The following is a 13085-nucleotide window of genomic DNA, read 5'->3' as shown; positions in this document are numbered from 1 at the left end:
CAGCGCGGGTTGGGGCAGGCGGCGGCGCACGCTGCACAGTCACCGGGAGTTGCGCGCCACGGCCGCGGGGAGACATACACCGGCCCGCCGGGCCCGGCTCAGCGTCGGCGCCGCGGGGTGCGCACGGCTCCGCCGCCGCCCAGGGCCCTCGCACTGCGCCCCGCTTCGCTCCAAGTTACTTTGGCGGCCTGTAGGAAACTGCAGGAAGAGGGCTCCGTGTGGATGGGGGGGCTTCCCGCCTGTGGTCCTGGGAGTCTGAGGACCCCCTTCCCCCGCCTCCTCTGTGCTTTAACCCGGTAACCCCTGGAAATCTCGGAGGAGTCTCGTAGGTGCTACGGGTTCGGGGCGGTGCGCCGAGAAGGGTGGAGATCTGGAGCTAGAAACCCAGCCCCGCCGGCGTCCTGGAACTGGTTAAGCGGCAGCTAAGCGGGCGAGGAGCGGTCTTGCCTCTCAAACCTCAAAGAAAAGTTTGGCTTTTCGCGTCTTTCGGCAGGTCCCCTGTCGGAGTCGGACTGCGACGGTGGCGGGAGGCGACACCCTGGCCGCTGCCTGAGTCTCGGGGATTTCTCGCGCGTGCTTTTCTTGGCCGGGAGTCGGTGCACCAGAGTGAATGGAGAGCAGAGGTCTGAACCAGCCAGCCAGGCGGAGCTGGGATGCCGAAACCTGCAGGACGATGCCAATCCAACTGTTCAGCTGGAGAGCGGGAGGGGAAACAATCACTTTCAAATGAATCCCTCCAACTCCTGGATGGGCTGATGTCAGCCTCCGATCGCCTTCCGGGAGCAAGAATGAGCCCCCAGACGCGGTGCCAAGAGCCCTGGGTGAGCTCTCAGAAGTGTCCCTGCGACTCCGACTGGTCCGACCCCAAGCCCGGCAACTTGTAGAGAGGCATCAATCAGTTTGAAATGCGAAAGGAGATAAAAAAAGAAAGAAAGAGCGCACGAGAGCGTGTGGCACCTCCCCGATGACTACATCAGAAAACCTTCCCGATCCTCCCGCAGCTGCTCCTCTTTCCCTCCTTGGGCACAGCAGCAACAAGAGGTGAAAACCACCGACAGAATCCCAAAACCTTTACCAGGCGGGAAAATAAACTTGAGTGCAGCAGCAGCACGAGCAGCCCAGGAGGGATTGAAAAGACTGGCGAGAAGTGGAAAGGGGTAAAAGTCAGTTTTGCAAAAGAGAAAAAAAAGAGAGAGAGAAAAAATGCTTTATGGGAAAAATTTCCTCGGGCACGCCCCCTCGTTAATGACCTGCGTGTAAAGCCGACAGCAGCGGCAACCCAGCAGCAGCAGCAGCAGCAGCAGCCGCCGCAGCCGTACCGGAGCGCGAGGCCGCGCGCGTGAACGTGGACGTGGGCGGCGCGGGGGTGGGGTGGGCGTGGAGCGCAGGGCGCGGGGTCGGCGGGCGGCGCGAGCGCCGGTGTGAGCTCCGGACCGAGAGGGGGAGGCGCCGCCAGCCCGAGCCTAGCCAGCGCTGCTGCTGCCGCCGCGGCCCGGGTCATGTGGGCTGCTTTTTTTTTTTTTTTTTTTCCTCGCAGTTTACTTGGAAAGGGGTGGGGGGTGGCTGGAGCAGCCAGTCAGGGAAAGGCCTGCTGTTTGCTTACAGATCGGGTTTTTTTTTCCTCTTTACTCCAACCGGATTGGTCTGCTCCACGAGAAAGAGGCGTTTTCCTAATCTCCTCCCTTCCCCACGCCTCCTAACCCCCCTCCCGGGCCCCACCTTCCAGAAACCTGACTAATTGAATTACTGGGAGTGCTGAGGCGCCCTCTCCTCCGCCCGAACCCGGCAGCCGCGTGTAACCCTTTGGATGCTGAATTCCGTCTGGCCGGAGGAATGATTTGACATCTTTTTAGCAGAGGGTAGGGTCTTTCAGTTACAAAGGAACCGGTTCCCACCCTGTAGCCGGAGAGCCGAAATCTGTCTCCGGGGCCCCTCAAGTGACACGCAGTCCCAGCAGCCGGCTGGCAGGCAACGACAGTGACTACGTGTTTTTGGAAATTTCTGTCCTGTTCTTCACAAGACGCATTGCCCGGCGCCGGGATATCTGAAAACCTGAGCATCTCTCATGTGCCTTTCAACTCCCCTCTTCCTACCAGGGATTTAAAGGTTCATGAGCAGGAAGCAAGACTTTTCTTTAAAGTGATGCTTTGAAAACACATTTTTTTTTTAGATCGAGAAAATCACAGGGTAAAGTGATTACAATTCAGTGCGAATCTTCGGCAGGGAGGAAATGAATGCGGCAGGGGAGCCCACCCGAAATACCGTACACCTTTTCTATTTCAACTCCGAGGTTGGTTCACTGCCCACTCCCCAAAGGATAAATGCTTTGAACGAACCCGGTGGGGGAAGAAATGGAGGTCAGGGAAGGAATTCCTTTTTTATTGGAACAGGCCTTGCGTTCCCGGGTTTCTAGAGCAGGTTGCAGTGCCTCGGGCCCTCGGCCGCCACCGTCGCGCGATCACCTGACAGCGAGGCGGTCCTCGCGCCTCGGGACGTGCGCCGGTGTCCTCCAGCGCCCGGGAAGCTAGCCAGGCGCCCGGCGCTGCGGGGCTACACACTCTCGAGACTCGCCCTCGTGGGGTTCCGCGGGCTGGGGCCTGAGTGGTATTAGTCTCTCTAACTCTCTAGGGAATTTGCTGCGTCAGCAAGAAGGGCTAATCCCAAGAAAGAAAACAGCGTACTTTTGCTCCCAAACCTGCCTGTTCTTCCCTTTACTTATTAGCCCAATAAAATCAAAGATCACGTTCTTCCTCCTGCGCTTTCCAGTCCTCGAGCTCTAGATTTCCAGGCGCTTCGGAGCTGTTTGGAAGCGTCCAGACGCCCTCCAGTGGTTGGCCTGCAGTCCGCACCCAGCGGGGCTATTACCTGTAGTTCAGCCGGGATTGAGTTTGATGGAGAATCTGGGGTCATGAACAATACCGATTTGAGAGGAAAGGAACAGTCCATATCGGCATGGGATTACCTGGATGTCACGGGCTCTTGCCTAGAAGTTGAGTAGTTTCTCAATTACAGAAATTTTTCCTATCTGCAGAGACCTGAAATTGTCCTAGAAAAGTAACTCTTCTGTTTTGTGAGTAGATATAAATTGCAATCTGTGTAATTATAGATTGCACTACAGGCCACCCTAACAAACCAAACACCTTCCTAAATTAAGAAATGTAAATTCAGAATATTAATACAAATTCTTCTCTACCATCTGTATATTTCACAAAATTCCAACAGTGAGAAGTCGGAAAACTTAAGCTAGAGAACTGAAGGATAAGCTTTAATTTTTTTTTTTTTTTTTTTTTTTTTTTACATTTGTAGCAAGTATTACTATCAAACTCCACTCATTGGGCCAGAGACCCTTGCGATGTTAGCGAAAAACTTGCCCCTCATGTAGCACACTACCTACACTTGTGAGTTCATCGGCCAGGGGCCTCAACTCCAAGCTCTAACAATGTGCAGTAAGCTTTAATTTTTTAAATCAAATTTTCACTTAAAGCGTTATCTGATTCCCCCCCCCCCCAGTTTTGCTGATGTTCAAGTTCTTGGTCTATTTTAGGGTGCAGTTTTTTTTTTCTGTTGTAGAAAGGATGCATTTCTTCCCTCAGTCTTTCTGATGGTAGCTCTAATAGGTGCTCCTACGACAGACAGTTTTGCAGGAAATGTTCTGGACCCTTTTAAGGGACATATGTATCTTTAGGAAGATGAGAATTCATGACTCCTATCTTGGGGAAAATGCTGATTCTCATCGGAGAGACTTTTTAGTCAGGGAAATATCAGGTATCAGGGAGTTAGCAAGCTGGCTTCCTGTGGCATCAAAGCCAAAAGGAGTGAAGAAAAAGAAATCATATCCACTGATTTCCTATTTAAAACACATACTGTAAGCAAATGTGAAAAATCAATATATCAAAAGAATATGGATGTTCTGATATTTTAAATATTTCCTATTTGTTTTAAAGTCTGGATAGTCGCATTTTAAGCAGAAAAAGAAAATCATACATGATGGTTTTCCTTAAAATGATTCAGGGAGCTGGAATAAAACGCATTGGAATTTGCAACTGTTCAGAACATAATTCAAATGTCTAGGAGAAATAATTCATAAACTTAAATCAAATGCCTCCTTCTGGGATTATATACCTAAGTAATTATTGATATTGGAGTAACTAAGCAGCAATATGACAGATACACACTTAGATAAAGTTTGAAGAGAGGTATTATTAAATATACGTACCATTAGATAATGTGGTTTTGTCTCCTCAGGAAAATATTGAAGTGATTTGAATTTACACAAATCAGCATTATAGAAAATAATTATGATTAGCCCAGTGTCACAGAGGCAATGACTCTAAAGTTGGCCATTTAAAGGATAAGTAGCGTTTTGCCAAGTTCAGAAGGAGGTTCCAGTATGTCAGAGAGAAAACAGCAAGAAGCTAAATCATGGAGGAATAAAGGTGCAGGGAGTGTTCAAATGCTTTGAGTTCAACAACATTGAAAGAGGGTTGTAGGGAGCTGAGACCTGAAAAGTTGGTTGGAAATGGACTGTAAAAGGGCTTGGCTATATTCTAAATATATTTGGATTTAAAGCTACCGGTAACCGAGTACACTGGTGGTTTTAAAACAAATGACACTGAAAAAATGACACTGAAGCAATGCTTCAAATTAAAATACAGATAGGGATTTATCTTTCTAGTTATTTGTTTATGTATTATTTTTTGGCCTTGAACTATCTAGGTGGGTGTTCTAACCTTGCCTATGAGTTAGAATCACCTTGAGAGCTTTTTAAAAAAGAACGTGACAAGGCCCCACTCCCTGTTTTAGGTTAGGGGCCGGGATTTTGGATCTGTAATTTTTAAAAGCTCTCCAGGGAATTCTAATTAGCATAGAGAATAGAGAATCACTGATCTAGGTAATTTCTTTTTACCTTAATGAGTTCAATATTTCAGGGAAAAAAAAAAAAAAAGTAAGTTCTGTACTTAGGAGAAATGTCCCAGCTATCCATGAAGGCAGGAATGTTAATACTTCCAAGAACTGAATTTCATGATCCTCTCTATTAAAATGAAGTGATACTATAAAAATAATTTTCACATAGCACAAAACACAATACCATCTCCAAGACGTGGTTGCAGTGCAAAGCTTACTTTTAAATATGGATTAGTCTTCCTTTTTAGACTAGTCTGGACTTCCTTTTTGTATTAGCTGCCTCCAGATAGAAGTGGAGATCTATTGAGTCAAGTGTCCAGATAAATAAATGAAACAAGCTGGTGTATCAAACCCCACAGTCCACAGACTAAGCAACTCTTGTCTAATATAGCAGTTACATCCAGAAGAAATAATAAAGGAAATAAACTCAGGATCAAAGATTTAAAAAATGATAATTAGATGAAAAAACTTTCTAACAGGTGACTAACATAATGGTACTTAAGCTAACTCCGCTATCTATCTTCCCAGAACTTTAGAATTCATTCCAAAGGCCTAAGAACCCAGGTTCTATCACCAAACTGTCACCCAGCTATCCTGTGCACAGACTATTTGAAGTTACTTAATGAAGGCTCCTCTCTTCTTTACCCCCTTTTATAAGAGCTTTCTCAGAATCTTTAGGAATAACTCTTCACTAGCTTTTCTTTCCTTACAGACCTTAGGAAATGCTCCTTTTCTATTTCTGATCTAGTTGCCTCTCCTGGGTGCAGCCTAAAAGAGGGAGGAAAAAAAACCTCTACTAAATAGAGTACCATGTCTTTACCTTCAGCTTGTGACCTTCAAATTCCATCATGAATTTTCCACTTTTCCTCATTCTCTCTTTAATTTTCTGGCACTTCCTGGAGTTTGCTTCCCAGCATGTCTTCTCTTGAAGTCTGTGCATAAGTAGAAGCAGTTTTACAAGTTGCTGAAATATCCTTAAAGAGGCATTTTTAGAATTTCTTACTTATGAATTGCCTATGTGTTGTTTTGCTCATTTCAAAATATAGTTTAAATAAGACCTACATAGCAAACTTTTTAAACAGACAGAATTTTGAGCAGTCATTTTGATAAACAGCTAAACCAAATAATTAGGCACACATGTAAATATGTGTTATGTTTCTGTGTATTACAAATGTGTATGTGCTTACATATAATTTCAAAAGAAGCAAACAAGAACTGGTTGATTCAATTTCCACATCACTTTTCATTAGCTAGACTTCAGTATATATACCATAGAGCTATGTGGCCAATATTCAACCATAAAGCTGATATTGGTAGGTGATATTATTCCCATGAAATATGTTTGTCTTGTCTTTTACTATTTGAACATGTATGTACTCTTACAGCTCTGTATTTCCCCTCTTCAAATTTTTAAATAAAAATTACCAAATAAAATCTATCTGCATTTTAAAAATCTAATCAATCAACTAAGTATACTATCCTAAAATGGTCTTTGTGAATTATTAAATAACATTACACTCCTTGCTTAAAGGAATACAGATTACCATGAATGCACATTACAAAATAAATAAATAAATAATAAATAAAAATTTGTATTTATGTTTTATTACAATGGCAACATAGATATCTGCAGCATACCTTTATTTAAATAAAAAGAATATATGTAGACTTTTCAGAAATAAAGTTAACCTGTACTTTTTTCTCAAATATATATAAACTAATAATTAGGATACTTTTCTCCCACCAGCTACAACTACCATCATCCAAAAAGCATGTAAATTTGTGTGCTTTTGCATTTTTTACTTGTTTAGAGACACACACCCCAAGGGGGCTAGAACATATTTAAAAATTTAATTGATGCCATTATGTACATACACATGTAGCATATTTATGAGCATATATACAGACAGAGAAAGAACTTTTTTGTTGTTGTTGTTGTGGCCTCTCCCGTTGCGGAGCACAGGCTCCTGACGCGCAGGCTCAACGGCCATGGCTCACGGGCCCAGCCGCTCCGCGGCATGTGGGATCTTCCTAGACCGGGGCACGAACCCGTATCCCCTGCATCGGCAGGCGAACTCTCAACCACTGCGCCACCAGGGAAGCCCAAGAACTTATTTTTCAATCAATATTCACCCAAGATTTTCATCAACTTCTGTGAGAATTCTATTTAAAGACGAGCAGAGGATAACCCTTAGTCAGTGAGCATGATTTCATGAAATAGGAAATGCTGTTTCTAAGCCCCTTTTTAGCATTGGCTTTACTTTTTCTCCCCAGATCTAAACTGGCTAAGCAAAATAGAATTACGGCAAACTAAGAAACTCTTTCCTCAAATTATGTGCATATTTTTTACATAAAAGTCTCAGGGGATATTTTGGAGTATGGATTTTTTTTTTTTTTGTAGTCATCTAAATAATTGTCTCAAATTTTTTCCCATTTTTCTTGGCCATGGTAGAGATGGTTTTTAAAGTATATTATTTATTTTTTAGGAAAATTGTCCTCTTACTGCAGATTTATAACTCTAGTCTGAGACTTCCAAATACCTTATGCCAACATTGTAAATTTTATTGTGATGTCATAAAGTTACAGTTAGGGTATAATTTTTTAAAGGCATTTCATTTTGTAGTTTGGAATAATAGTTATAAATCTGGTCTCTATAGAAACCACTGCAACTTGTGATTTTAGAACATCAGATAATAATGCAGAGGATTATTGGCCAAAACTTTTTTTTTTTTTTTTTGGATTTTTAAAGAATTTATTCTGTTAAGAAATATAACAGGGGATGATGGCCACAGACATATTACAATTGCGGGCCCGGGGCAAATAGTAGAGAAAAAGCCTCCTTTTTTTTTAAATCGCAATTAATCAAAGACTCTACTACCAGTCCCTGAAATGAAATATAGTCCCTTTCAAGGTTGATGTTGAGTTTCCAGACCTTTAAGCACTATTAACAGCCAGCTTTCATTATTTCTAGGTGAATTCAGCAATACTCCATTCTTGTTAGAAATTGTGAAAGATGTTTCTGTGAAAGCTGTTAAAACCACAATCAAGAAATCTGGTAAATTCTGCTAATTGGTCAGTTCCATTATTCTGTTTCTCATCTCAATCTAGCTATCATTTGTTTGTAAGATACACCCATAAACAAGAAACATTAAGACAGAAATACAGAGGCACTGTCCTCAAACTCTCTGAGGGCTAGCAGTCTTCATGAAACTTCATGTGGGAGTAGAAGGCTTCTTGATCTGGGAAGGTTTTTCCACAGATGTAACAGGAACGGTGCCACGCTACTTGTGTGAGCGTCGGATATGGCTGTCGTGGGCAGCATGGGACGCAAAAGATTTGGCACGGTACTTGCATTTGAAGGGCTTCTCCCCAGAGTGCTTCCTGATATGTGTGCGGAGTATACTAGAGGCAGTGAACGTCTTGGTACAATACACACAGTGGTAGAGTCTGTCTCCAGAGTGGACTCTCATGTGTTTGTTTAGGTTGGAAGATTGAGAGAAACATTTCCCATACACAGAACACTTGTGAGGCCGATGCTTCTCACGAATGTGAAGGATCCGGATCCGGAGCCGTTCTCACTTCTCAAAGGATCGTTGCATAAAGAACAGGGAAATTTCCTGTCACCCTTGTCCACACATGGGGTGTACTTGAGATGCTTGTCTCTGTAATGTTTGTAGGTAAATACTTTTCCACACCTTTCACACGTGTACCCTTCTGCAGACTCTTCCGAGGGCCCAGATGCCTGGTTCCACTGCTTTATGACCTGCAGGCTCACGGGAATGTCCAAAAACTTCTCATAGCAATCTCCATACCACGCAAGGAGCTCTGGGTTCTGGGAGATCTCCCTGCAGCTTTCATAAAAGATCTGCCCTTGACATTGTACGGCAACTAAGTTCTGCTCCGTGGGGAAACAAACACAGTTGACATAGGACATCCAGTTCCCTGCACCTCCTTTTCCATCAATAAAGTGGCTCAAATGACCATCTTCAAAGAGGTCCCACATCAGGGAATTATCCCCGTACGTCCTGACTTAGCTGGTGTTGACCACTTTACCCTGAAAGGGCCCGAACCTGACTCCTTTGTTTGTGACAGGGCTACTGAAGAACACACCAAAATGTGCCACTTCACTGAATTTCGTCCGTCCGAGGCAGAGACCTTCTGGTAGCTGAAGGGAGTTGTTATCTAGAGTCTGAGGCAGAGAATCAGACCCAGAGCTGTCTATGGGGACCAGGAGGCCCGAAATTGCCTGGTGCAGGTGGGCGGAGTTCTGACGGCTGGGGATGACCCCATATAGAGCTAAGTGCAGGTCTTCCTGGGTGAAGTGGTAAATGGTGAGATGCCTTCCCCTCTTGGTTCATGAGTTTGGGGCCATCCTCAGAGCGCTCTCTTTGAGAGTGCAGCAGCCGAGCGCTCCAAAACTTAAAATGAGAAACATGTTACTGAAATGACTCTTTCTAAACTCAAGTCTGGAAGGAAAATGTGCCGTTAGAATGATTACCTTTTAATCAGAGATTCTCACTCTCATTTTCCAGTAGTCTACCTTTTTGGGGGCATATGATGTATACTAAATTAAATAGGGTTTATTGGTTCATCTAGATTCTGAATTACCCTCCGTTCCTATGCATTAGGAGAGTGCTTTTCTTAGCCCTTTTCCTTGAAATTCATCAGGATCTTTTATGTGGACTAGCTAGTCTTCTGCGCACTTCCAATGCTTAATAAATATTACAATATAATATTAGCATAATAATAAATCATCTTAATATATTACATGGGCTATTAAGTGAGATCCTATTCAGTTTGAGCCAAGACATCAAAAAGTTTTGTTTTCTCTATATGCATACAAAGTAATTTAAAAACTCCCTTTCCATGAAATGTCCTTGCATCCATAAGATGTCTACATATTACAGAGTGAAGTGGTGAAGTGTGTATCTTCCAGTTACGTATTTCATTGGTTCAATTTATTCCAGGGCCTGAATTTGCCATTTTAATAAGAGGAAATTTAAAATTGGGCAGACAAAAATGGAAATAGCACCATTTGTCAAGTAAATGCCCTTTTCCCAATGGCAATTCTGAACTCTTTATAAAGGATTTCCAGGCCAGCAGCTAGGTAGTGTTCCTTGCCACTAAGAAGTCCTGCTTTGTCTGTGATTGGTTATATCACACACCTAGACTAACAGCCACTGAAAACATGAGGATTTTCTTTATAGTTACAGAAACAAGAATGAAGTAAAAAATATTCTGTTAATAAAATCTCATCCTAACTGGTTGCTGTGAGGGAGGTCCTAGTTTGAAACTGCCAACAAAGCTAAAAATAAAGACATTTCCCCTTCCAAAAGTATTGTTCAAACACTATACATTTTATCTACCAATATGTGACTCAAATAGGATAAAAATGATTCAGAATCTGTGATAGATAGCACAATGGCCAAAATTTTTTCTCCCATATGGTTTAACTTTGCAGTTAGCCCCTTGCATCAATAGACAGTCTATTTTTTCACCCCTTGAATCTGAGCTGACCTTGGACATCCTTTGGCTGAAAGGCTGTTGAGCCAATTCTGAGCCACACCTCAAGAGGCATTCAAGTTTCCACTCTTTCTCTAGGAACCCTGCCCAATGGCCATATGGACAAGTCGAAGCTAGCCTTCTGGTTGATGAGAGACACGTAGCTCATTCACCCCCATTGTCCCAGGCAATCCCCAGATGCAGAGTTAACCAGCTGACTGGCAGCGACCAGCAGATACATGAGAAATTTCCAGCTGAGACTAGAAGAGCTTCACAGCTGAGCCCAGCCTAAACTGCCCACCCAAAGAATCCTGTCCTCAATAAATGGTCCTTGTTTTGAACAACTAAATTTTGGGGTGGTTTGTCATATAGCAATACACAACAGATTCATCCATTTCTTAAATTATCGGAAATAAAATTTTGGATATTATTCACCTCAAATTAATGTTATTCTTTCATAACTTTGATTTCCATTACTGAGTTACTTGGTGCTAAATCTGTAATTGGGGAACTTCCCTGGTGGCACAGGGGTTAAGAATCCGCCTGCCAATGCAGGGGACACGGGTTCGAGCCCTGGTCTGGGGAGATCCCACATGCCACGGAGCAACTAAGCCCATGCACCACAACTACTGAGCCTGTGCTCTAGAGCCCGCGAGCCACAACTACTGAAGCCGCACGCCACAACTACTGAAGCCTGTGCGCCTAGAGCCCATGCTCCACAACAAGAGAAGTCACGGCAATGAGAAACCCATGCACCACAACTAAGAGTAGCCCCTGCTCACCACAACTAGAGAAAGCCCACACGCAGCAATGAAGACCCAAAGCAGCCAAAAATAAATAAATTTATTTATTTAAAAAAAAACTGAAACTTTAAAATAAATAAGTAAATAAATCTGTAATTGGTGACATGGTTTTCTGAATATTTCTAATAGGAGTGTTTGTTTCTGCTACTTCATAAATTTCATAGGGAGTCTTTTTTCTTCAATAAAAACTTTACATGGAACCCTAAATGAACACAATTAACATTCAGGCCCTTCTGATCCTCTTAGCATAATGTCATTTGCTTAGAATAGCAAGCCTGAAGAGATGATTTATCCAGAGGCGATTCTTCTTCTAAAGTGGCGTCCAGCCAGAAAAAAATGAAAAGGTAAAATCAAAGGAAGCTATGTTTAGCTTCATCTCAAATCTCCACATCACTCACTACATTGATTTAACGTCATGGCACCTCCATCTTTCAGCAGGAGGATCTGGCACAAGACAGAAACTGTAGTGACCCTGTAAGGGTCATCTTGCTGTCAGCCTCAAATTACAACATCTCTGCTCTTGTCTGACAGCCATGGCAGGACTGGGGATGTACAGCCCTCTTTCCATAGGTGGAATAGATGGGTTTTCAAGGAAGTGAGATATAAAGTGAAATGTCATATATCAAGTCTTCTCTGCCTATAATTTAAAGTTCTAAAATGGGAGAAAGTTTGGTCAAGTTCCTTATACGCAATCCCCCTAAGTCTGTTTATTAACCTGAGTTTCTAATCTGTGCCACGTAGGGTGGAGTCTAATCCAGACTCAAAGTTGTCAGCATTCATCTCACTTTCTTCCTCTGCAGCAACTGAACCACTGGCCACACTTTCTTCTCGAGACTTTCTTACTCGTTGATGTTCGTTACTCCACATTTTCAGAGTTCTCATCTTTTGTCTCCAACTAATTTCTTCTGCCTGCTTGACTATGACTCACAGCCCGGTGCCAGGCACATAGTGAACACAATACATATTTGTGGTATGAATGCCCAGCCCTTAAATATAGGTGTTTTTCTTTAGCCCTCTTTTCTTTCTTTACTGACATGATCTTTAACAATCACATTCATATTCATAGCTCTAATTATATTTTCTTTGTGGATCGGGATAAAGACCCCCATCGGTTCCCAAAATGAGAACTTCTCGCTAACAGACTTGATAAAGCAGTGGACTCAGTATTCCATCAAGGGATGTCACACTTCATTTCTCGATTTCTCATTTCTATATCAAGTTGCCTCCGAACCAATCTCAGCCACCCACTCTTACCTCCATCCGATATTTACTGCATTCTGCAGCTGGAGTGATCTGTTCCAGAGGGAACCGTCACGCTCTACCAGTTAATGGCTTCCCATACCTGTCAAAATAAAGATAAAATTCTTAACATGGCTACCAACCCCTGCATGAGCTGATCCTTGCCTTCCTCTCTGACCTCACCTTACAGGACCCTCCCCACACTCACTAACTCCAGCCACAATGACTTCTTCTCATGTCCTCAAAGAAGCCATGCATCTCCCTGTCTCCAGGTGCCCCCTCTGCCCGAAACATTTAGAGTCCCACCTGTTTGACTCATTCATCCTTCAAGTCTCAGCTCAGATGCCATTTTCTAGGGGAAGTCTCTTCTGACTCCATAGAATAGAGTAGGACTCCTCTAACCACATGGCACTGAGTTCCCTTCATACTATCAACACTGGTCCCCTGATTGAAACTGTATAAGTGTGTGGCATTTCCTCCATTTCCCCTTCTAGTTCAGTTCCTCCCCATCACCTCTCCAGAGCTTAGCACTGTACACAGCACACAGTAGGCACTCTATTAATATATATTCAGTGAGGGAGGGAAAATAGTGTACTAGTACTTTACGCTGTGTTTTCCCTTGTGTTTTCTGTGAGG

The 13085-nt window shown here is 43.3% G+C and overlaps 1 non-coding gene and 1 pseudogene across 1 annotated transcript; both read right to left on the bottom strand.

Annotated features, from left to right (window-relative positions):
- Positions 1–3298: 3298 nt before the first annotated feature.
- Positions 3299–3448, bottom strand: LOC117200572 (small nucleolar RNA SNORA62/SNORA6 family). The gene has a single exon (XR_004482167.1). It is a non-coding gene; the product is annotated as a small nucleolar RNA SNORA62/SNORA6 family (small nucleolar RNA).
- A 4649-nt stretch (positions 3449–8097) lies between these two features.
- LOC101286689 (PR domain zinc finger protein 14-like) lies at positions 8098–12470 on the bottom strand (annotated as a pseudogene).
- Positions 12471–13085: the final 615 nt, after the last annotated feature.

The sequence above is a fragment of the Orcinus orca genome, chromosome 3 (assembly GCF_937001465.1).
Source record: "Orcinus orca chromosome 3, mOrcOrc1.1, whole genome shotgun sequence".
In the NCBI taxonomy this organism is placed as follows: Eukaryota; Metazoa; Chordata; class Mammalia; order Artiodactyla; family Delphinidae; genus Orcinus; species Orcinus orca.
This window is presented reverse-complemented; position numbering and strand designations above follow the sequence as displayed.